The sequence below is a fragment of the Mauremys mutica genome, chromosome 2 (genome assembly GCF_020497125.1).
Source record: "Mauremys mutica isolate MM-2020 ecotype Southern chromosome 2, ASM2049712v1, whole genome shotgun sequence".
NCBI lineage: Eukaryota > Metazoa > Chordata > Testudines > Geoemydidae > Mauremys > Mauremys mutica.
This window is the reverse complement of record NC_059073.1, coordinates 243324805-243349684: the sequence shown is the minus strand read 5'-3', so window position 1 is coordinate 243349684 and position 24880 is coordinate 243324805. Positions and strand designations below refer to the sequence as shown.

Genomic DNA, 24880 nt, shown 5'->3' with positions numbered 1-24880 from the left:
TTTTGCTAGGATAAACAAGCCAAGCTCTGCCAATCTCCTCATCCTAGCAGCTCTTCTCTGAACCTTTTCTAGTTTGAATTCATCATTCTTAACACAGATTACCAGAATTGTACACAGTATTCCAGATGAGGTCTTACCTGTGCTTTTTACAACAACATTAATACTTCTCTATCTTGACTGAAAATGCCTCACTTAGTACATGCATATATAACATTTGGCTTTTCCACAACCTCATCACATTGATGTCTCATAGTCATCCTGTGACTGGCCAACACATCCGAGTCTCTACCCTTCTTTGTCACTTCCAACTGATGAGCCCCCAGCTTGTAGCAGAAATTATTATTAGACCATAAGTGCAGAACCTTGCAACTTTGTACTGTTTCTTTTACTCCAATCTTCAAAGAATCCATATCTTCCTGTATAATATTCTGATCCACTGCTGTATTGATGATACCTTCCAACTTTGTATCAGCAGCAAATTTCATTAGCACATTCTTACTTTTTGCGCCAACATCATTAACAATAATATCACATTATCTGCCTTTCCCCACCCTTCCAGGTTTTATTCCAGCAGTTTAGTCAGTTGCAATCGGATGGCAACTTATGTTCCAGATCTTCAGAGTCATGTGTGAGCCTTTGTGGGACTACATGCTCGAATTACATTCACCTGCTGTGCCCCATTTTTTAAAATTCAAATTAAACAATTCATTTACAGTTCGTATGACAGTTTAATTAATTTATGCGAGCAAGATCCTTCCTTGAATGTAACTATTTTTGTCAGCTATGTACAATTTAAAATGTTTGTCAATAAAGTTCCCCTATAAATTGTCTTCTTTTTTATTGTTATTTTTATTAACCAGCTCAGCAAGGCTGGATTGGCAGATCCTTCTGCATTGCCACTCATTACCAAGCAGGAGGAATAATTTTAAGACAGACTAATCGGAATTGTCTCCCAGGAAATCTTCCCTTCTATATTCCACCTTCACTCTGAGCCAGAGTTGATAAATAATCCAGCCGAGTGCTAACAGGAACTGTGCTGCCAGAGACACCATAATTTTTGTAACTGAAGTCTGCTTGGCTTTTTTTTTTTATAAAGAGATTCTTTTCAAGCTTTAAAAATAAATTCAGTCCTAGGGTGAGAACAAGCATGAGAAATTTCCATCCTAAAGGTAGTTGGGAGGAAGTTATCTGACACTGAAAACAGGGCTTAGAATGAAGTGCCATTTCCACTATAACTAACTTTCTTACCAATAATACCTAAGTAGCACTTTTGGTTCTGCAGAACATTCTTCCAGGGTATTTACAGACTAAATATAAATCACAATCAGGGTACAGTAGGGAATTTTAAATATATAAATAGTCATTTTATGACATGGTTTAACTAATGTACAATACGTTTAAAGACCTCTCCCCCCACCCCCAAGAAAGCACAAATGTTATTTAAACCAAATTATAAAATGTAAAATTTTTTGCTTAATTCATAACAGGCAGAATTCCACCATTTTTTTTATGCTTCCCAGGTTAAAAATAAAAGGTATGGATTACATTATAGGGCCTTCTTTAGCTAACACAATACAGATTGCATCTCAAGAGGCTTTTTTCTACACTTGATTAAAGCAATAGGAGGGGAGTGGGTTGATGTGTTAAGAACTTAAAAATAAATATAAATTCTCTATCTGAAGATAAAGTGAAAGTGCAAGTCTTTCAATCAGCAAAAAAATTCTCTAATTGTCTCTTGTTAATTACCCAGCTAATGATGCCATAATTCAGAAGACTACTTTCAAGAGCAAAGATGAGCAGGATTTGGGCCTAAGGGTAGACCATAAACGTCTTAACAGAGTTAAAATAAAATAAAGAATTACAGAAAGAATGGACTGAGTACCATAATATGCATAATATATCACAGAGAAAAAAAGCTATTTATAGCTTTAATGATTTACAGTTATCTAACTTACTATTGGAGATAAAGGGAGCAGCTCTAAAAGGACTAAAAATAAGGGTGTTGAATGACAAGGGAACATTATAAATAAACTCCCTCTTGCACTTACACATACTTATTATTAATGTATTCATATAATATCCATAACTGTGTACTGATTTTAATCTTATTTTTATTTATTTTTCTTATGATCAAATGTCAGTATTCGTCTCAGAACCATCCCTGGTACCAAAGAAGAGAAGACTTTCTTTTTTATTACAGCCAGCTGTTCACAATTCCCTGCATGCTTACTTTTTCTGATTTTTTCCCCAATAATCTGAGATCCCCAAAATGCAATCCTTACCCACTTAACATTCACAGCTATATCAAGAGATTCACCAAGCAGCCATTAGAGGCTGCAACAGTACATACTTTGACAGATAATTATTAACCACCACTTGCAAGCTTTTATCTGTTTTGTTGCCATTTATAAAAGAAAAAATATAGTTTCATGTTTTTTAACAGTAAACCAATATAATATGCTTTTTTGAAGACTCTCAATGTCAGCTCATCACTTACACTACAAAAGAAAGGTCTCTTGTTTTCAAAGTACAAAGCCTAAAGCTCAAAGAATGTGTTACCAAGTAACTAAATTCACCTGATAGGAAACAGGTTTGTAGTCCTCCTAAAAAAACCCACTCAGAACTCTAACAGTAATTAAAATTGTCCAAGAGACCACACTTCTCATGCAATTTCCTGGCTTACAAGAATGCCTTAGGGCCGTGGTTTTCAACCATGGTCTGCAGACCTCTGTGGGTCCACAGAGCACATCTAAGATTTCCAAAGGGGTCCACACCTCCATTTGAAAATTTGTAGGAATCTGCAAATGAAAAAAAAAGGTTAAACCTGTCCTAGGGTAGCCCACAAAATACTGAGGCCTCCCACTCCCTTCGCCCTTCTGTCAGCCTCTTGAGGAGTCCCTTAAAACAGGTTTAACTGTAAGCATAAAACTCTAGATCAGGGATTATCATACTCTTCAAAACACAAACTACATTTTGTAGGAGGAATTGTCTCATGAATCATCTTCTCTAATATTTATGACTGTGTGGATCCCTTCCAGTGATCATTAGATAACATCCTTGTGCCAGCTACAGAAATGGCTTTGTGAAAAAGTTTGGTCTCAGGGAAGCATTTAATATATTTGTAGCTGTTCTTTAATGCAAGTTGGCTGCTAGAAATAAGGGAGAGTCCATATCAGGTGGTCAGATGGCTCTCCACAAACTAGTAGCAAGTAAATACTCCACAGACCACAATTTTAAAAAACCTCTGCTCAAGACACCTCACCAATAATTCAGAATGACTGTTGTATGTTATACGCCTAACCAGATTTCCTCCACCACATCACATCTTCCTCATTTTTCTCCTGTGTCGTGTTGCTATATGCTGCCAACACCAGCCACATTACATCCCATAAGTAGCTACTTTTCAGGTCTGAATGAAGTGATGCCTGAATATAGCATATAAAGTAATGTGACAAGCTTTGAGATGAAAGACTATTTGATGATATGCCAGATGAAGTTGAGAGATTCTGGCCCTGATACTTCAGATGAGAAAGCACTCCTAAGACTCAACTCTTTGATGACATTATATATAAAAAAATATAAAATCACTACATTTATTTTGCAATTATTTTCTGTTTTCCATTGGAATTATTTTGTTATGAAGAGAAAACATAATGGCTATAATATGTTTACCTAAAAAGGAAATACTCTTAGCATCAGTACATCATTCAGTTACTGTATCTGAGATCTGTTTTCCCAGATTAAATACAAAGTAGTATGGTCCCTATTTTTTATATGCTTGCTCAAGTAATGGGAACACTGAGTAGGAAAAATAACTTTGTTAAATACAAAAACACTATATATGCAGGAAAATATGTTTATTTTCAAGCTAGGACGAGAACAATAAACAATGGGACAATACAAATGTCATCAGAAAGCTATATGTATAGGACTGTAGCACCCATTTATCTATTTCCCTTTTATTTAAATTGTGATAAGACTAACACCAAAAAGCTCGTGGTAAAATAGTCTTAAGTATTCTAAAGATCCTCCAGCAATATAATGAAAGGATTCATTGGGCTCTGAAATAGAATATAAAAGGCAAACTACATTATTTTTGGAGGGGGTCCTTTTTAAAGTAAAAGGTATTGTCTAAGAAACCTACCTGTTTTAACAGTGATAAGAGGGAATAGCTAACCTTATAAATGGAACATTTGCATTACAGTGATATTTCTTGGCAACAAACCACTTCTGCAATAATGTTGGGGTCTGTGCCACAAATTGTCTGCTTCATCAATCAATTTAAAGTGAATTCTTAGTGCAGCTTCTATATCAATTCAGTGTATTGTGGTGGCTCAAAATTCCACTTCCTTTCAGAAGGCAATTTACCAGCAGACAGATTTTAGAATAAACTAGATTATTGTATGTGTATTGATCTGTAATTTAAACTAATATTTTTAAGGAGCAGGCTTAAACAGACAAAAGCCAGAAAGTTTAGAGTTATGATTGAAACTCTGTAACTAACCCTGCTGTGTCCGAGTATTTCAGAAAATCACATGCTAGAGTGAATGAAAAATTTCCCTTTTCCTTTCTTTTTTCAGTTTGAAAATCTCCTAGTATTTTATGTTTGTGAGTTTTCACATTAATTTCAAAGCAGAAAAGACAGGAATATTCAATACATATTTCTCTTCTGTATTCAGAAAGAAGCAGGATAATGTTATATATTTCTATTCCAACGGTAACTAGGGAGGATGTTAAAAAGCAACTATTAAAGTTAAACATTTTTAAATCTGCAGGATTTGAATCGTAAGCAGCTCTCTGAACTATTAATGTTGATGTTTAAGATCACAAAAAGTAATTGTAAATGGGGAATGGTCTTTCAATTGGTGGTGTTTTATAATAGGTTGCAAAGGGGATCTGCTCTTTCTTGGCCCAATCCTATTCACTGTATTTTTTCAATAATCTGCAAATTTACCAGAAAAATTGGTGGAATGTTAAGTAATAATGGGGACAGGACAGTTATACATACTGACCTGGATTGCTTGGTAAAGTGGGCTCATTTGAATAATGTGGGTTTAACATAGGCAAATGCAAGTTTATACATCCAGGAAAAAAAGATTGTAGATGACTGGGCTGTATCTTAGAACTCAGTTGTGCTTGAAAGGACATAGTGGTTGTGACGGGTTAGACCCTCCTTCTGGGGGCCACCTGATGTACTGGGGTTTCACTGAGCCCCTCCTACTCCACCAGCCTGTATTACCTCTCCCTGTTTTGCTGAATTAGGCTCGCCAGCCTCTTGCAGCACGTGCGCGCGCACACACAAACACAAAACACACACATACACACACAGATAGGGTTGCACCTGGGTGCAGACACAGACTGAAATCAGCTCTGTGTGAGAGGATTCACCCAGCACTCACATGCACACCCACCCCTTTTGGGGAATAAACCCAAAATAATACTTTCTTGCACTGTATAAAAAGATTTGCACAGTGCAAGCTCATAAAAATTCACCCTCTCCCTCAATGTGAAGAGAGATATGCACTACTTCTTGCTCCCCCCCCCCCCCAAGTTGGATAGACAATGGAGGAGACTCTAGATCCTTCCAAAGCCCTTAAAAAGGATTTACCTAAGGCAGGAATCCTTTGTTTAATCCCCATCCTACAGTGGAAAAGTACCAGCGGTGTCCAAGGGGGGTATTTTTAATCAGATGACATTATCACCTGACATTGTAGTGTCAATGCAGCATCCCAGGAAACTCCTCAGGAAGGTGGGAGATTAATATCGTCAGACTTCTACTGTCCTTCTTAAATGGGTCATTCAGGATGATTGCCTACTGTCTGGTGGGTGTCCCCCCCCCACCCCCAAGTACACACACAGTTGTAATTGTTACATAATCAATATTCCTAACTTTAGAGACAGAAATGATACATACATACAAATTGGATGATCATATTCAGTAAATCATAACCTTTCCAATGATATCTTACATGAGCCATTTTGCATAAAGTATATCTTAGTTATGCCATACTCATATCATAACTATATTTCTATGAAGAACATGGGGTGAAACATCACAGTGGTCATAGTAAATAACTAACTTAACAGTGGCTCCTGGTGCAATGCTGTAGCTAAGAGGACAAACATGATCCTCAGATTTATAAACAGGGGAATATCAAATAGGACTCTGGTGGTGGCATTGCCCCTGCATTAGTGAGACCATTACTCAAATACTGTGTCCAGGTCTGATGTCCGCACTTAGAAAAGGATGTTGAGGAACCGGAAAGGGCTCAGAAGAGAGCTACAAGAATTTGGGGCTAGGTTGTTTTTTTTTCCCCTCCCCAAACTAAAGGCTCTGCTGCGGAGAGATCTGGAAATATCTTCCTACAGCTATAGATGTAGAATGAAAACTGGAAACTCCAGAGGGAGTCATGCTCCCTTCCTGCTAGTGACAGGGTTGGTTCTGCCCGCAAAGATGTGTACAGGTTGAAAACCCACAGCTGCCGATCTGCATGATAAATTCTTATCTATAAGTCTTATAAGCCCCATGCCTGTAATAAGTACATTAATATACTTTTGGCTACAAAAATCCATCCAATCTTTAAAGAGACACCTAAATAAGAGCTCTGTGTAAGCTTGAAAGCTAGTCTCTCTCACCAATAGAAGTTTATGCAATAAAATATATTGCCTCACCCACCTTGTCTCTCTAATATCCTAGGCTATAACAACACTGCATACAACTCTTTCAAAGAGTAAGAACCTGCTAATAAATTAAACAAAACAAAAAAGTAAATCTCCATTAAAATCTCATCATATCACCACAAAGCTCAAAACTATAGCTTTTAATTATAGCACTTCATACAAGTTATTCTGTATGCAGTTATAAATTTAATTAGTTTCTATTGTTAATTTTGATTCAGAAGACTTAACAGTGTTCACTATACATGTTCCAACACCATCCTGTCATACCCATTTGTAAACCTCTTCATATACTGGATTTCTGCTTCATTAGACAGGAATAGTAACCAACAATATTACATCCACTTCTAAAATTACATGCCTTAATTGAGTACTGATGTCATTTCAAGCACTAATTGTAAATATGCTTCTATTAATTATAATTAAAATGTACAACTTCAACTTTATTACACACAAAAAATCTATATTGAGCAAGTGATTTTTTGAAGAAGAAGAAGAAGAAAAAAAAAGAGTGAGAATGATAACTAAGTATATATTGGCTGATGACTGAGAAACTCTACAAGACATTCAACCTAAGATATTGATTTCAACCCAAGATAGATTATGAAATATTAATAAAACCCAATATTATTAGCAGCAACATAAAAGTATAGTACTTTATATATAGGTAAAAGCATGGTTATATTAAACACGAATAAAGTGGTACAGAGAAATACCCATTCAAGAAAAGTTTTAAAACCTAGTCTGTTTTGTTTTGCTTACAGTCAAACAGCAGTGCATGGTTATTCACACTGGCCATTTGGTGTAAGCATGCCCTGTTCTGACAAGCACCATGCCATGATTACATGATTCTCTTAAGAATTTGTGATCCATGTGTCAGGAACATTAGGTCAAGAAACACAGTAGCAGCAAGTCTGGCATACTGTGCGTAGAAAAAAAAATTCCTTCAGAGGTTCAACTTAGGTGGGGAAGTCAGTGACATACTGGGCTAGTTAAGTAACATCTTCCCCTAACCACGTTGGCAAAATACTGTGAAAATCCAGTCAAAACCTTCCGTATGACAGCTTCAAGTTAACCCCCCAAAAAGCCTGGGCTTTCCAGTAACTTTGTAATAGTTGAGGTCTGGACTGAGATGTTTCTGAATGCTGATCAAGTACTGTTGCAGTTGACTGTGGTCAGAAATGTCCTAATCACCATGTTATCTTGTGCCCGCTCGCTGCACATAATCCATTATTTTGTAAGAAATAATGGCTGGCCAGTAAACTCAGCTAGTACCATCATGTTACTGCAGTGTAATGGTGATACTCAATTTGCATTGTTACAAGTCACACTGCAATTTATAAAATAAAAGTATGAGGTTTGATTCAACTGCACTGATGTAGACAGGAGCAAACTGCACATGGCTGCAGCAAAGGACACTGCATCCCAATACGATTTATATCTCTGTCTGCACCGCCATCTTCACTTAGAAGGTCTACCAGAAGAGGAGAGGTTGGAAGCTTTGTTAACAGTTCAAGAGAGTCAAAATGTCAGAGGCTATTTAGGCGATATACTTGATTAGTGCACTCACAGCTGGCTTTGCCATAACCCTAACCAGACCGGTGACCTTTATTTTGGGGGCAGCAATTGCTGACTTCAGATGGAGCGTAAGGAGCCAGAACAGCAACTGAAGATCCTCTTTGCATGTCACTAATAATAAAAAGCAGAAAACATAAAACAATAGCTCCTACCCAAAGCCCGAAGGATTGATGAAAGATGAGAATGTACAGAGAAAAATATGAACAGGCTAGACTCCGCTACTCATTCTCTCTCACGTACTTTTGCGAACAGGGGCTGCTAACAGGGAGTTTCGCAAGGGAGTTCTCCAGGTGAAGGAGGAGCTAATACAGCATCTGTGGGGTAAGTGACTGTCTGTAGTGTGTGTTTGTTTGTGTTTGGGGGTTACTTGCTGTGTGCTGAGCTTGTGTTTGTCAGTCTGTTTGTTTGTTTGGTTGTTTGAGGGACCGTGTGCTCTGGCTGGCAGTTGGAGGCAGGTTTGAAAGCTCGAAGCCTCTGGTAATTGGCTGAGCCTTAATCAGTGGGCGGGCCATTCACTCAGGCCAGGACTTTATAAAGCTGCGCACAAGCGACCAGGGGCTGTTAACAGGGAGTTTCGCAAGGGAGTTTAGAAGGGGAGTGGGAAGGGAGTGGGAGCCCCTCGCCAGCCCTAACCCCTTCCCCGTGGCCCCCCCCTAAAACCTATAAACCGAACCACATTCCAAAACTACTTTCCGTAAACCACCCTTTCACTAACTAGGAGACAATGCAGGCAGAAGCCCAGCAGCAGAGTGGGGGCTATCCAGTTTATTGTGCTGACTGTCGCATGTATGATTACCTGCCCTGTGGGCGGGTGGCGTATGTGTGCGGTCGGTGCAAGGAGCTCCTGGCCCTCAGAGACCATGTACGGACTTTGGAAGCCAGGGTGGCGGAACTGGAAGAGCTGAGAGAGGCAGAGAGGTATGTTGATGAGGCTTTCCAGGACACTGTAGAATTGTCCCACCTCCGCTTAGACAGCTCCTGTGCTGTTGAGGAGGAAGAAGGGCCCAGGGAAGTAGAGCAGTCAATGGGAGCAGAGGGAAACCTTCCCGTAGTTGGGACCCTCCTTCCAGATGGTGCTGGGGTTGCCTCTCGCACTGAGGTTGCCTCTCCGGGGGAGGGAACTCCAGTTTCTAGGAAAAGGCAGGTGTTAGTAATGGGAGATTCGATTATTAGAAATGTAGATAGCTGGGTCTGTGATGACCGGGAGAACCGTATGGTGACTTGCCTGCCTGGTGCGAAGGTTGCGGATCTCTCGAGGCATCTAGACAGACTTATGTGTAGTGCTGGGGAGGAGCCGGTGGTCGTGGTACATGTAGGTACCAATGACATAGGGAAGGGTAGGAGAGATGTCCTGGAAGCCAAATTTAGGCTGCTAGGGAAGAGACTGAAATCCAGGACCTCTATGGTGGCATTTTCAGAAATGCTCCCAGTTCCACGCGCAGGGCCAGGTAGGCAGGCAGAGCTTCAGAGTCTCAATGCGTGGATGAGACGATGCTGTAGAGAGGAGGGGTTCATGTTCATTAGGAACTGGGGAAACTTCTGGGATGGGAGGAGCCTATACAGGAGAGATGGATTCCACCTAAACCAAAGTGGAACCAGACTGCTGGCACTAAACATTAAAAAGGTTGTAGAGCAGTTTTTAAACTAGGAGATGGGGGAAAGCCGACTGCTGCAGAGGAGTGTGTGGATCGGACACAGACTTCTCTTAGGGGAGAGTCTGATGATAGAAAATCTCCAGGTTATAGTCAGGAGCAGAGGTCTGAAGAGTATAATGTAAGGGCCGGATCAGATGATAAACAGTCACATAAAAAAGAATCTGGCACATCAGAAAAAGGCAGGCTAATAAACAGGGACAAGTTTTTAAAGTGCTTGTACACAAATGCCAGAAGTCTAAATAATAAGATGGGTGAACTAGAGTGCCTTGTGATAAAGGAGGATATAGATATAATAGGCATCACAGAAACCTGGTGGACTGAGAGCAATCAATGGGACACAATCATTCCGGGGTACAAAATATATCGGAAGGACAGAACAGGCCGTGCAGGGGGAGGAGTGGCACTATATGTTAAAGAAAGTGTAGATTCAAATGAAGTTAAAATCTTAAGCGAATCCACAGGTTCCATAGAGTCTCTATGGATAGAAATTTCATGCTTTAGTAAAAATATAACAGTAGGGATCTATTATCGACCACCTGACCAGGACAGTAATAGTGATGATGAAATGCTAAGGGAAATTAGAGAGGCTATCAAAATTAAGAACACAATAATAGTGGGGGATTTCAATTATCCCCATATTGACTGGGAACATTTCACTTCAGGACGAAATGGAGAGATGAAATTTCTCGATACTTTAAATGACTGCTTCATGGAGCAGCTGGTACGGGAACCCACAAGGGGAGAGGCAACTCTAGATTTAATCCTGAGTGGAGCGCAGGAGCTGGTCCAAGAGGTAACTATAGCAGGACCGCTTGGAAATAGTGACCATAATACAATAGCATTCAACATCCCTGTGGTGGGAAGAACATCTCAACTGCCCAACACTGTGGCCTTTAATTTCAAAAGGGGGAACTATACAAAAATGAGGGGGTTAGTTAGACAAAGATTAAAAGGTACAGTGACTAAAGTGAAATCCCTGCAAGTTGCGTGGGCCCTTTTTAAAGACACCATAATAGAGGCCCAACTTCAATGTATACCCCAAATTAAGAAAAACAGTAAAAGAACTAAAAAAGAGCCACCGTGGCTTAACAACCATGTAAAAGAAGCAGTGAGAGATAAAAAGACTTCCCTTAAAAAGTGGAAGTCAAATCCTAGTGAGGCAAATAGAAAGGAGCACAAACACTGCCAACTTAAGTGCAAGAGTGTAATAAGAAAAGCCAAAGAGGAGTTTGAAGAACGGCTAGCCAAAAACTCCAAAGGTAATAACAAAATGTTTTTTAAGTATATCAGAAGCAGGAAGCCTGCTAAACAACCAGTGGGGCCCCTTGATGATCAAAATACAAAAGGAGCGCTTAAAGACGATAAAGTCATTGCGGAGAAACTAAATGGATTCTTTGCTTCAGTCTTCACGGCTGAGGATGTTAGGGAGATTCCCAAACCTGAGCTGGCTTTTGTAGGTGACAAATCTGAGGAACTGTCACAGATTGAAGTATCACTAGAGGAGGTTTTGGAATTAATTGATAAACTCAACATTAACAAGTCACCGGGACCAGATGGCATTCACCCAAGAGTTCTGAAAGAACTCAAATGTGAAGTTGCGGAACTATTAACTAAGGTTTGTAACCTGTCCTTTAAATCGGCTTCGGTACCCAATGACTGGAAGTTAGCTAATGTCACGCCAATATTTAAAAAGGGCTCTAGGGGTGATCCCGGCAATTACAGACCGGTAAGTCTAACATCGGAATTAATGGTAAATTCTCAGAATGGAGAGGGGTAACTAGTGGTGTTCCCCAAGGGTCAGTCCTAGGACCAATCCTATTCAATTTATTCATAAATAATCTGGAGAAAGGGGTAAACAGTGAGGTGGCAAAGTTTGCAGATGATACTAAACTACTCATGATAGTTAAGCAGATTGTGAAGAACTTCAAAAAGATCTCACAAAACTAAGTGATTGGGCAACAAAATGGCAAATGAAATTTAATGTGGATAAATGTAAAGTAATGCACATTGGAAAAAATAACCCCAACTATACATACAACATGATGGGGGCTAATTTAGCTACAACGAGTCAGGAAAAAGATCTTGGAGTTATCGTGGATAGTTCTCTGAATATGTCCACGCAGTGTGCAGAGGCGGTCAAAAAAGCAAACAGGATGTTAGGAATCATTAAAAAGGGGATAGAGAATAAGACTGAGAATATATTATTGCCCTTATATAAATCCATGGTACGCCCACATCTCGAATACTGTGTACAGATGTGATCTCCTCATCTCAAAAAAGATATTCTGGCACTAGAAAAGGTTCAGAAAAGAGCAACTAAAATGATTAGGGGTTTAGAGAGGGTCCCATATGAGGAAAGATTAAAGAGGCTGGGACTCTTCAGTTTTGAAAAGAGAAGACTAAGGGGGGACATGATAGAGGTATATAAAATCATGAGTGATGTTGAGAAAGTGGATAAGGAAAAGTTATTTACTTATTCCCATAATACAATAACTAGGGGTCACCAAATGAAATTAATAGGCAGCAGGTTTAAAACAAATAAAAGGAAGTTCTTCTTCACGCAGCGCACAGTCAACTTGTGGAACTCCTTACCTGAGGAGGTTGTGAAGGCTAGGACTATAACAATGTTTAAAAGGGGACTGGATAAATTCATGGTGGCTAAGTCCATAAATGGCTATTAGCCAGGATGGGTAAGAATGGTGTCCCTAGCCTCTGTTCGTCAGAGGATGGAGATGGATGGCAGGAGAGAGATCACTTGATCATTGCCTGATAGGTTCACTCCCTCAGGGGCACCTGGCATTGGCCACTGTCGGTAGACAGATACTGGGCTAGATGGACCTTTGGTCTGACCCGGTACGGCCTTTCTTATGTTCTTATGTTCTTATTAACCCAAAGTGTTAGAAGCACTGAGTCTATGTGCTGAGAGTATTTTTTTAATTCCTACACTTGTATAACTATAGCAAAATATTAAGTGTTATTTTATTGTTAAATATATTTAAGGATTCTGTATGTCTGTTTATATCTCAAACAGGGGCAGAAAGAGGATCTTTCTGATGCAAACTAATTATTGTTTTGTGTTTTCTGCTTTTTATTATTAGTGACATGCAAAGAGGATCTTTGGTTGCTGTTCCAGCTCCTTACGCCCCATCTGTAGTCATAATCTTATGTGACATCACAATTAGTTACTGTAGATGTGATAATTATATCACAAAAACAAACAAAAAAACCAACAAAAAAAACAGGACTGGGCATTTAAATGAAGTAGCAAAAACAAAAGCCAATCAATTCCCAAGACAGAGATCCCGTCTTCATGCTAGTGTCCTTGTAAACAGAACAGAGGGAGAGAAATATCAGCAGAACTACATCTAACAAGAATGTTTTTCAGCGTTTTCCAGTGTCAGTGTTTAACATTACTTGCACACTGCTTCTGTGAGTGATTAATATTCTATGACAGATTTTGCCTGCTGTAAATTACTCCCAAGAAGAAACATTATATGGCATATTTCTCCTCATAGCAATTTCTTTTATTTAAAAAATAAATCAAACCAACAACCCTTCCCTGAAAAACAACATTTAGAATGGAAATTCTGACAGGACCCTTATAAGGGCAATGAAAAAAAGGCTGGTAGGCCAAAATTATGCATTACTGGCTGTGCAGTATTTTATATAAATATGCTTTAGATTACAGGCACTGATAAAAGGACACTAGGCGAAATGCTCAGCCTAGTTGTCCTCCTACACACCATGTCCTCAAGGGAATATGGCTCACCAGTGAAGAGTCAGCAAGAAGCATACATTAGCCAGAGGCATGCATGCAGCTTCTGATCAATGGAAAAGCACAGCTTGGCAACACGTTATACTTGCCCACCCTGAGCCATCCTGCAATGCAGTTTCAGGAGAGCTTGTGAGGAATGCACAACTAGCACACTTCCGCTCCCCACTTTGCACAGCTCACTAAGGTAATGCTAGGATTTAAACTCACAAGTTTCTTAAAGCATTTGTAATTTGTTCACTTTGAACAACAAATTTGTTGAGTTTTACAAAAAAGCTGCAGAAAAGGGATGAATGTACTACAGCTGTTCTGTGTGCTCTTGGACCTCAAGTGATCTATGTTTGCAGGTCTGCCATTCAAAACATGGGAAACAGGATCTGAGGCAGGGATGGCCAAAGCTTCCTGGTTTTGCCCTCCAATAAAAATACAATACATATTGTTTATGTTGGGCTTGATTGTGCAAGGTGCTGAACTCTGGCCCCAGTACAGCAAAGAAACCAAACACATACTTAACTTTAAACATTTAAGTAAACCAACTTACTTCAAAAGGATTACTCCAGTTTTAAAGTTAAGCACATGCTTAATTCTTTATTCGCTTGAGGCCAGGAGGTAAAATCTGGGCCCAGTGAAGTAAATAGCAAAACTCTTATTAAGATCAGTGGGTCTAGGACTGCACCTAAAGTCATTGGCACCTTGCAGGACTGAGTCCATAATGTTTATGACCGAAACACAATCAAGCACATATAGCCGAATATCCCATTTCAGTGATAATGAAGGAGACATTGTAGGTGATAGCTATTTTGCACCAAATTACTTAAAAGGACCCAGGCAAGCTCAACACTAAGATGTTTATTTTTACAAGTTTAAAAGAAAAGAGAACACAGAGAGGCACAAAGTTGCAACCTCTTCTTATACTACCTTGTAGAAAAGAAAAGCACACCTAGAAAATAAAAATATTCTTTTCCTTTCTACTAAAACTAAAAATTATTTCTGTTCTTTGGGCTTTGTCCATCCTCAGGGCCTCAGTTCAGTTTAAGTCTGCAAACAGGTCACTGCTGATTTGCAGAAGTGGGAATGTAACACTGATCAGCTTGGTTCTGTACCTGTTCCACATTTCAGTTCATGTATTTAAGGCTTTGTCTACGTTATGCAGCTCTTAGCGACATGGCTGTGCCGCTACAACTGTGCTGCTAAAAGGCGTGCAGCGTAGCTGCTGTTTGTCAGCAGGAGATTGCTCTCCCACTGACAAAAAACTTTCATCCCCAAGAGTGGAACTCCTGCTGACAAAGTGCTATTCACACCTGTGCTTTTCCTTGACAAAACTTTTGTCTTTCGAGGGGTGTTTTTAACACCGCTGAATGATAAAAGTTGTGTTGTTCACTTGCTAGTGTAGACATAGCCTTAGAGAAACAAGAGAAAATAGCATACGGTTCAATAAACAAGAAAGGCAATAAAGGATTTTTGGCCAAATTGTGCTCCTTTTTAAGCCAATGGAAAAACGCACATTGACTTCAACAGTAGCAGGATTGGGCCCTTTATTTGCCTCTGATACTCATTTAGTTCAGTTTGACAGTTCTATACTGCAGCTGACAAAGGTCAGTAAGCATAAGCCAAGCCAAAATTAAAGAGTGAAAGCTACTACAGCAGCAAAACAAGGCAAATGTGAGCCAAGAGGATATTTCTAAGTTTATGTTTATTCCTACCACCATTAAAAATCTTCAGTCATTATCTAATCACCCTACCTGTCCTGCATTCAAAAAGATAAATGCCCATTTCTGCTGGTTCAGAACAATTCAGGAAAGGTACAAATGTTTAGTTTCTTCTTCCATAAGCAACTTCCCAAAATAAATCTGAATAATATTTAGTAGCCAGAATAGTCTTCCAATAATCTTTGAGGAGGAAGAAAGAAGTCTGCACTAGAGTGATGAAAGTGATAGGTGTACAAAAAGTGAGCGACTCTTGACAAAAACTAGCCCACTCTCCCAGATGGACTTATATCTACTAAAGTACAAATATATTCTCATCATTACTTTTAGAAAGGAGCCATCACTGATCGCACCATACCCGAGGATGACATTGTTTTTCATTCTGACCAAGGGAACATACAAGAATATTCATATCATGTCTGAAACCATCTAGCACTATCACCAAAGCCAGTGGTGGTAAGAAAGTATCCATGGAGTTGAACAAACTCTGCAAGGTTTGTTATGGGTGTTACAAGAAGTGAGCCACGTAAGTTCCATTTACACTGGGGCAATCCGTGCTGATTTGCTTGGAGATTCATGTCCTCCCCAGTGATTACCTAAAAAAACATGCACTCAGTCTCGTGGGGCTCACTTATCATTGCCATTTTGTCTAATAGTACACACACAAAAAACAGTGTTAAGAAAACTTTAATGTTGCAAAGTGCAGCACTCAAAAGTTGGAAGTGCCAGAATTAAGATTGCCTGTGCAACCTTCACTTTGTCTCGACTTTTTCAACTTGAGTTTCATGTTATATTACATTATGATATAATAGAAATGTTGAAAGGATGAAATAAAAAGCTTTTCAATAAGGCCAAACAAAATCTTTTGAACTTCTCAAATGAATAAATAATAATTTTGCCAAAAATTTTGATCATATCAATATGTTCCCTTGGAATATTTCAGTTGTTTTAAAGGAGCATTTTCTCACAGGAAAATGTTCCCCTGGGAAAGTTTTGACTGGCTCTGACAGCACAGGAGAGTTCTCCCTGCTCTCTGTTCAAGTGCCTGGACCTGGCCACAGCATGGCCTGGAGAAGCTCAAGCTGCATTTGCAGGAAAAGTCCCGATCAATGCTGGGATGGATCACATCCAATGTGGATGGACTCTTCAGAGTATTTAGCTGCTAAAATCTAAGAAGTCTCTACTGAGCATGTGCAAACTGCAATTCTTCAAACACTTATAATGTGGCTAAATTTGGGTAGAGTTTCACAGGGATGGCAAAAGACACATCCCTAACACAACGACCACCCCTCTGCCAAATTTCAAGTCCTTGCTCCAAAGAATGGGGACTGCTGGCGCTTTAAAAAAATAAATAAATCTGGCAACCTTAACATGCACAAAACAACATTTTTCCCTGACCTCATTCTGGGAATAGCTGAAATGTTCCAAAGGTTTCAGCCTGAGTCAGACAGCTGGCATGGGAAATTTCAGCCCAAATGATTTAAGTTATAAGCAACCGAAAACAGGGTTTTACAATGGGAAATATTTGGAAATTTTAACAACAAGCAGGGCTACCAGCCCTACCTATAATCAACGGAAGCAGATCATCTTCCCCCTCAGTCCCCAATTCTATTTGCTTCCTAGAATGGACAGGTGCTTCTGATCACCCCTCCAAAAATACTTTATCAGGATTGAGGGAGAAAGTGGCTTTATCTGTGAGCCTTCCAGAGAAAAAAGAAAGTGGGTGCAGCAACCATCCAATGCCCAAAAGACCTAGAGTCTTTTTATTTTTAGTTGCCAAAATTTTTAATATTGGGGCCCCATTCCAGACTTAATTATCCCTGCTTTATAGTCTCAATTCAATTTGCTTCAATAGGGCTTCTCCTGATGTACATCAGTGAGATATCAGAACCAGGCCCCCAAATAAGGATGGTTCATTATTTAGAGGAGCTAAGCACCTATAATTCCCCTTTACTACAATGGCAAAAATGTGACCTGCTGATATTAACAATACAACAGAAAATACAGCAGTGGTTTTCTGTTTCTACAACACTGGAACTCCTGCCCTCTGGTATGAATAGACTTTAATTTACTCGTCTTAAACACTGTATATTTGCATAAAATGAATTATTGCTATCATGTTTTAATATAAATGGTGGTAAAATTGAAGCAAATTATAACTTAATTCTTACAAATGTGAGTCATCTAGTCTGATTACATGCTGAGCTTTATGGCCCTTTTGGCATAAATATTTGAGTTGGTCTGTAGGGAGATTTTAATACAGTATAAACCCATGTATCCGAATCTCCATTATCCAGCTCTCCCTATCAACCGAACTGGTGCTGACAGCCTAGGTCCTGCCCGCCCCCCAGGGTTGAAGCTCTTTGCCCATTCTACAGATTATCCAAATTTTTGTTTATCCGATTTAACACCAGTCCCAATTAGATTGGATAAACGGGGTTTCACTATACAGGCTTCAAGTGTAAGTATTGACTTAAGACCAAATTCAATTCAAGAAAAAAAAAAACAGTTCAGTAAAATGTTTGTACCTGTATATTGACAACATGGTATACTCATTTTGTATTAATATATAAAAATTCCACCATGTGAAAAGAAAGTCAAGTTTGCGAAGTTAAGCATTCAAGAGTTAGGAAATGCAAGCATCAAGCTGTCTGTGCATGCTTAGTGAAGACAAAATCTTCAGAGAATTTAGTTGCCAAACTAACAAATCTTTACTGAACACATATGAACCAAGATTTTTCAGTCTTATATCTCGGCCAAATTTGGGCATTTTTTCCAAAAGGACAGCAAATGGCACATCTTCAACAGCAGGGCAACTCCACCACCAGATTTCATGTCCCTGCTCCAAGGAGCTAGAGCTTTTCATCAAAATGGTTCTAAGTTTTGTTTGTTTTAATATAGGCAAAATAACATTTTCTCCTAATCTTGTTCTAAAAAAATGACTGAACCACTTTTACTGAAACTTTCCACACAAAAATTCAGCCTGAGGCAAACACCCAGCTGAATGGTAAATTTCAGAGTGAACAGTTAAAGTTAAAAGCAACTGAAAACAGAGTCTGATAATGGGACATGTCAGGCACTATCAACTCTCCCTAGAATTTCTAATTATGAAATTGGGTAAGGATATCTATATTTTAAAGATATGTACATTTTCCAGCACTCTTGTTTATGAACTCATGTAATGATCACCAAGGAAATATTTACTTATTAAAACACAGTGATGTTCTATTTAACAATATTATCTATAAACTCAATGCAAAGCCAAGCAGCACCAGAAAAGTTTGAGTTCACAAAACCTAGTCAGCTACAATGAAGTGAGTGAGCGGAGAGGCAGCAACATATCCAAAAATGAGTGGAGGGTTGGGAGTCACAAAGACAGAATTCTAATGCAGGCTCAGCCACTGACTGGACATAGGCACTCTACCTCAGTTTTTCTCATCCACAAAATGGAGATGATAATGGAGATAATTCTTATGCACTTACCTCATGAATGGATTGCAAAGAATAATTAGTATTTGCATAGTGCTGTGAACACGCGAAGCACTATATAAATGCCAAGTATTATTAACAACACATAGGAGAGGCAAAGGTCAGATCTCCCAAGTAAAATAGGCCTGCATTAGCCTTCTTCACGGCCGCCTCACACTGGCGGTTCAGTCATCCTGTGATCAACCAATACACTCAGGTCTTTCTCCTCCTCTGGTTGCTTCCGACAGATACGTCTCCAGCTTACAGCAAAAATTCTTGCATTTAGGGACTAACAACATGACCTTGCACTTTGCTCTACTAAATTTCATCCCATTTCTATTACTCTACTTTACAAGGTCATCACAATCTTCTTGTAGGATACTGTCCTCCACTGTACTGGCAATACCTCCCAACTTAGTGTCATCCCACTTTTTGTGCCAAGATCAGTAACAAAAATGTTAAATAAGATTGGTCCCAAGACTGAACACTGAGGAACTCCACTAGCAACCTCCCTTCAGCCTAACACCTTTCAGTATGACCCATTGTAGTCTCCCCATTAACCAGTTCCTTATCCACTTTTCAATTCTCATATTAATCCCTATCTTCCCCAATTTCTGAAGACCTTAAATGGAAGAAGGTATTTTAATGCATTGTTTAAAATAGTGTCTAAAGCACTATTTCAGACTGCCAAGGTAATCACATCATCTACAATATTTTTATTCACTGTTTATTATAAGTGTTTGGACATGTGAAACTTCCTAAATTTATGTCCCTCAGTGATCCCACAGTCACTTGGGCACATGCCTGACTTTTACACACTAAGTAGTCCCACTGAGTCAGTAGGACTAATCACAGTGTGTAAATTTAAGCACATGCATAAATCCTTGCACGATTGGGATCTTACTCTTCATTCCATTGTGAGCCTGCAGTGACTTGTTTTATCCTTCCCCTACCCCATTTTTTAGGGAAAATATAGAGAGAGTTTAATGAACTTTGCAACCAAAGGGAAAAATGAAGAGATCACCTATCCTAAAAGAGACCTTGACAATATTTCCTTGAAAACAAGACTTTTGACATGTCTAAAAATTTTCAGACATCTAGTTAACTACAGACTTTATCACAAGAGTAGTTAGATCAGCAAGTCAGAACTACAATCCACTGTCAGTACCCAAAACTTTTCAGATCTCACCTCAGGTCAAATTTGTTCCAAGTATTACCTTTTGTTTGATAAAACCTGAAATTCAAGCCTCAGTAGTACATTGTGCAGTAATCCTCCTTCAAAGAGTTATGCAGGAATTTTCTGTTCAATGCTGGTAACAGCCTACATTCTCCTGTTATTTTTCCGAAAGAGGACCACCTCAGTTCATGAAAAACAACAGAAATCTGATGGAGAATATTCCTCACAAAAAACAGTGAGGAAGTTAGTTTCTAAAATGCATCAGACAGAGATTTTAGCTAAGATTATGCCTCCTAGGCTAGCTGTGTTTTAATATAAGAAATGGCAGTTGGCTGTCAGACCTAGGGATGTTGTGATTATTTCTGTTGCTAGCTTAGGAAAACATTGTACACAGAAATGCTGCCAGCGACAGGACCTTTCCTAGCTTTATTTTTTTTTAAATAAATCACAAGATGGCATGAGATTTAATTCAAGCAGCGAGTATGATCTTGTTTATTAAAAGTGAATTACACAAATTATTGTAGTCACATAGAACTAGCAATTAGTATACAAAATTCCATGCTAGTCTTCATTGTTTAGACTCTTGCCAATTAAAATACTCCAACAGAGGAGTTAGTAAGTAAAACAAGTACTTTTTGTTTTTTTTCAGTGGCATTTTTGATGCCAGTTATTCCCCAGGCAACCAAGCATGTACAAAGTTAGCTCCATTAGGCTAGGGCATGACTCAACCCCTGACTCTGATGCAAGGAAGCCATTATGTAAAGTTTCCTACACTAGACTTGGGTGAAACGGTTGACTTTTTTGAGACACTGACAAAAGTTTTTGCTCAAGTTTGTTTTTTGGGATTTTGCACCCCATTTCAAATCCCTTCTCCTGCTTCGCCCCTGCCATTACATTATACTTTGGGATGTGCAAAGGGCTTGACTCAACCAGATGTAAAGATCTCCTTATCTCAGCAACTGAATCACCTACCCTAGCTACTGCCAAGATACAGCTCTAGGAATCTGTTGATACATCCCAGGAGCCTCAGTCACTGACCTTTGCTATGAATAGCAAGGAGGAGGATGACAGACAGGCAACCAAGGGACTCCAACTGCATAGCAATCCACGACCTGTTTTTGACTCCAGTGAAATCCAGCCAGTCAAGTCCAATGCAGGGGAAGGAACCCTAGGTAAATGTGTACATACATTTTCTATTACAGGGATGCAACCCCACACCACAGCAGGATACAGTTTCTGATTTTTCATTAATTTACTCATGCTAGAAGAGATAGTGGAACAACCAAGAGAAGTACAGTTGCTATCTTCTTTTCAGTCCCCTCCAGAAAGTTAGGCAGGAGGGTTGGAATGCATGCAGAGCAGTTTACGTATACAGGGATGTTCCTTCAATCCTTCTGAGATCTCAATGAAGCTTTCATGTAGATACTTTGCAATCCTCTCCTGAAAGATTTAGGGATGGCTGCCTTATTTCTTCCTCTACAATAGGACACCTTCCCACCCCAGTCAGTGATAACTTCAGCAAGCACCATTGCAGTACACAGGCTAGAAGCATACTGGCCCAGATAGATTCAGGATGCTAACAGCAGCTGTGCTCTCTCGGTCTTTGTTACCCCTAGAAGTGAGATATCAGCTAAAATAATCACCGCTGCGGAAAATGGTGCCAGTATTCAATGCCAATCCCCTATGCTACTAGTTTCATGCACCCAATCAATTCCCTATCTCTGGTCTGGTGCTGTGATTGATGCCATGCACAAATAATCCCAAACAGAAATGAGAATGAGCATGCAATACTTAAAACATTAGAGGAGCAAGTTTTGCATCTGAGAGAGTGTGAGAGATCTGCAGCTGGTGCCATTGCAGCCTTGAGGGTCTCCCTGCTCCACACCTGAGTCAGATAAGGAGGAGAAAGAAAAGGACTCAGGATCAGGGCCGACTCCAGGCACCAGCTCAGCAAGCAGGTGCTTGGGGCAGCCAAGGGGAAGGAGCGTCACGTCCGGCTCTTCGGCGGCAAGTCCCTCACAGAGGGAAGGACCTGCTGCCGAACTGCCGAAGAAGAAAGCGGCGTGGTGAAGTTGCCGCCGATCGTGGCTTTTTCTCCCCCTCCCCCCCCCGCCACTTGGGGCGGCAAAAACCTGGAGCCAGCCCTGCTCAGGATGAGACGTTCAGTGAAATGCTGTAAGTCGATGCTGCATTTGACTGTGAGCACAGGGCCTGGAGAATGAACATTGCAGACATCCTGAAGAAGGAAAGAGTGGAGAGGAAAAAGGTTTATCAGACCATAGTGGGGCTTCTCAGGAAGCAAACACAGATGCTGCAGACTCTGGTGGACCTGCAGGTTCAACAGTCCCGGGCTCACCTCCCTCTGCAGTCTATTGATAACTCAATATCAGAACTAGGGTTGCCAACTTTGTACTTGCACAAAACTGAACACCCTTGCCCTGCTACACTGCCTCACCCCTCTTCCAAGGCCCCGCCCATGCCCCTTCTCTGAGGCCCCACCCTCCGCTCACTCCATGCCCCCTTCCTCTCCCGCTTGCTCTCCCCACCCTCACTCACTTGCTCATTTTCACCGGGCTGGCTCAGGGGTGTGGAAGGGGGTGAGGGCTCCAGCTAGGGGTGCAGAAGGGGGCTCTGGGCTGGGGGGGTGGAGCCGAGGGGGGTCAGAGTATGGGAGGGGGTTCTGGGCTGAGGCAGGCAGTAGGGGTGCGGGAGGAGGTACGAGCTCTGGGCCGTGAATGCGGGTTTTGGGCTGGGACCAGAAATTAAGGGTTCAGGGTGCGGGAGGGGGCTCCATGCTGGGGCAGGGGGTTGGGGTGCAGGCTCTGGCTGGGGCTGCAGGCTTTGATGTGGGGCCAGAGAGGAGGGATTTGGGGTGCAGGAGGGGTCTCTGGGCGGGGACTGAGGCGTTTGGAAGGTGGGAGGCAGATCAAGACTGGGGCAGGGGGTTGCAGTGGGGGGGAAGAGAGGGCTGTGCTTGGGGGTGCGGATTCTGGGGTGAAGCTGGGGATGAGGGGTTTAAGGTGCAGATGGGTGCTCTGGGCTGGGATTGAGAGGTTCAGAGGGTGGGAGGAGGATCAGGGCTGGCTCGGGGCACAGGGGCAGCTCAGGGGTGCAGGCTCCAGGTGGTGCTCGCCTCAAGCAGCTCCCAGAAGCAGCAGCATGTCCCCCTTCCACCACCTACACGGTGGCACAGCCAGGCGGCTCTGCACACTGCCGTGTCTGAAAGTGCTGCCCCCACAGCTCCCATTGACTGTGGTTTAAAAATAAATAAATAAATAAAAATAATTGGAGATATACTAATTTCATAGAGCTGGAAGGGACCTCGAAAGGTCATCGAGTCCAGCCCCCAGCCTTCACTAGCAGGACCAAGTACTGATTTTGCCCCAGATCCTTAAGTGGCCCCCTCAAGGATTGAACTCACAACTCTGGGTTTAGCAGGCCAATGCTCAAACCGCTGAGCTATCCCTCCCAGCCAATGGGAGCTGCAGAGGCAGTGCTTGGGCTGGGAGCAGCGTGCTGAGCCTCCTGGCTGCCCCTACATGTAGGAGCCGGAGAGGGACATGCCGGCTGCTTCCCAGGAGCCACGTGGAGCGGAGGCTAGGAGGTAGCTTGCCAGCCCTGCTGCACAGCGCTGCCAACCGAAGCAGCCAGGATCCCTTTTCGACCAGGTGTTCCAGTTGAAAACTCGACACCTGGTCACCCTAATTAGGACCTCCCTATGCCTCCCACCCCAATATTCCATGTGACATCAGGGGTCACTGCACTTTTCCTACCACTCCATTCCAGGGGACATTAAAGAATCACAGCTTCAGATACGCTCTCCTGTGAAAGCCAGGGTTGGCGTAGGTGTAGCTGAAATGGACCTCAGTGTTCTTTTCCCTTCATAAGTTCTGTTCTCTTCATTTATTAAGTTTTAAATATAGTTTAAAATTTCACAGGTTTCCCCCACACACACTGAATTCTGTTACAAAATAAATGTATATTATTTAAAACATAACTCAACCCTACTAGTTTACAACATCTGCTACCCAGTGCTTAGCAGGTCTGAAAGCAAACCAATTATCTGTTAGTCTTTAAGGTGCCACTGGACTTCTTGTTGTTTTTGTGGATACAGACTAACATGGCTACCACCTGATACTTGAAACCAATTATTTGTTACTGATCATGTGACAACTCATAAGATAAGCCACAAACAAAATTAACAGATGTATTGATAGTGTTATATTCCTACATGTACAGCAATCATCACACAACTCCTACCAGGCTACAAAAGAGCAGGGCCAGGTAGAGCACAGTAAAACAAAATGTGTTACCGTGGCTCACTGTTAAAATGGTTTTCAAAGTATCCCTGAGCCATATAGCTCTGTATTGAGCTCTGCTAATATCTCTGGTGTCTGACTGTTCAAACTCACCAGAGAGTTGTTTCACCTCCACCCTCCACCCCAGCTGAAAAGTTTCCCCCTTCACTTCACATATATTATGCAGGACACATCAGGCAGCTATGACTGTTGGGGTATTTTTATTACTAAGGTCCAGTCTGGTGAGTAAACAATGTCAGGGCCCCTTCAGTTGACCAAATGCACATTCAAATATCATTTTGCACCTGCTGAGCCAGTAGTTGAATCATTTGTTGGTGCTGTGGAGATGGCTGGTGTGCAGCTTCAAAGCCAGGGGAACAATGGGTAGGCTAGGTTCCCCAGGATCACTATTAGCATTTTAACAGAAATTGTAGATTCAAATGCAGTAAAAATCTTAAGCGAATCCACATGTTCCATAGAGTCTCTATGGATAGAAATTTCATGCTCTAGTAAAAATATAACAGTAGGGATCTATTATCGACCACCTG

The 24880-nt window shown here is 40.9% G+C and overlaps 1 protein-coding gene across 11 annotated transcripts in view; it reads right to left on the bottom strand.

Annotated features, from left to right (window-relative positions):
* The window catches only part of THSD7A (thrombospondin type 1 domain containing 7A), a 549183-nt gene that overhangs the window by 493333 nt on the left and 30970 nt on the right, over positions 1 to 24880 (bottom strand). Inside the window, exon 1 of one of the 11 annotated variants that reach the window (XM_045005786.1) lies at positions 21073 to 21160. The exons of the other annotated variants lie outside the window; for them this stretch is intronic. The gene's annotated coding sequence lies outside the window, so the exon portion shown is untranslated. Of the gene's footprint in view, positions 1 to 21072; positions 21161 to 24880 lie in introns of those variants that run through there. 11 annotated transcript variants of the gene reach the window in all.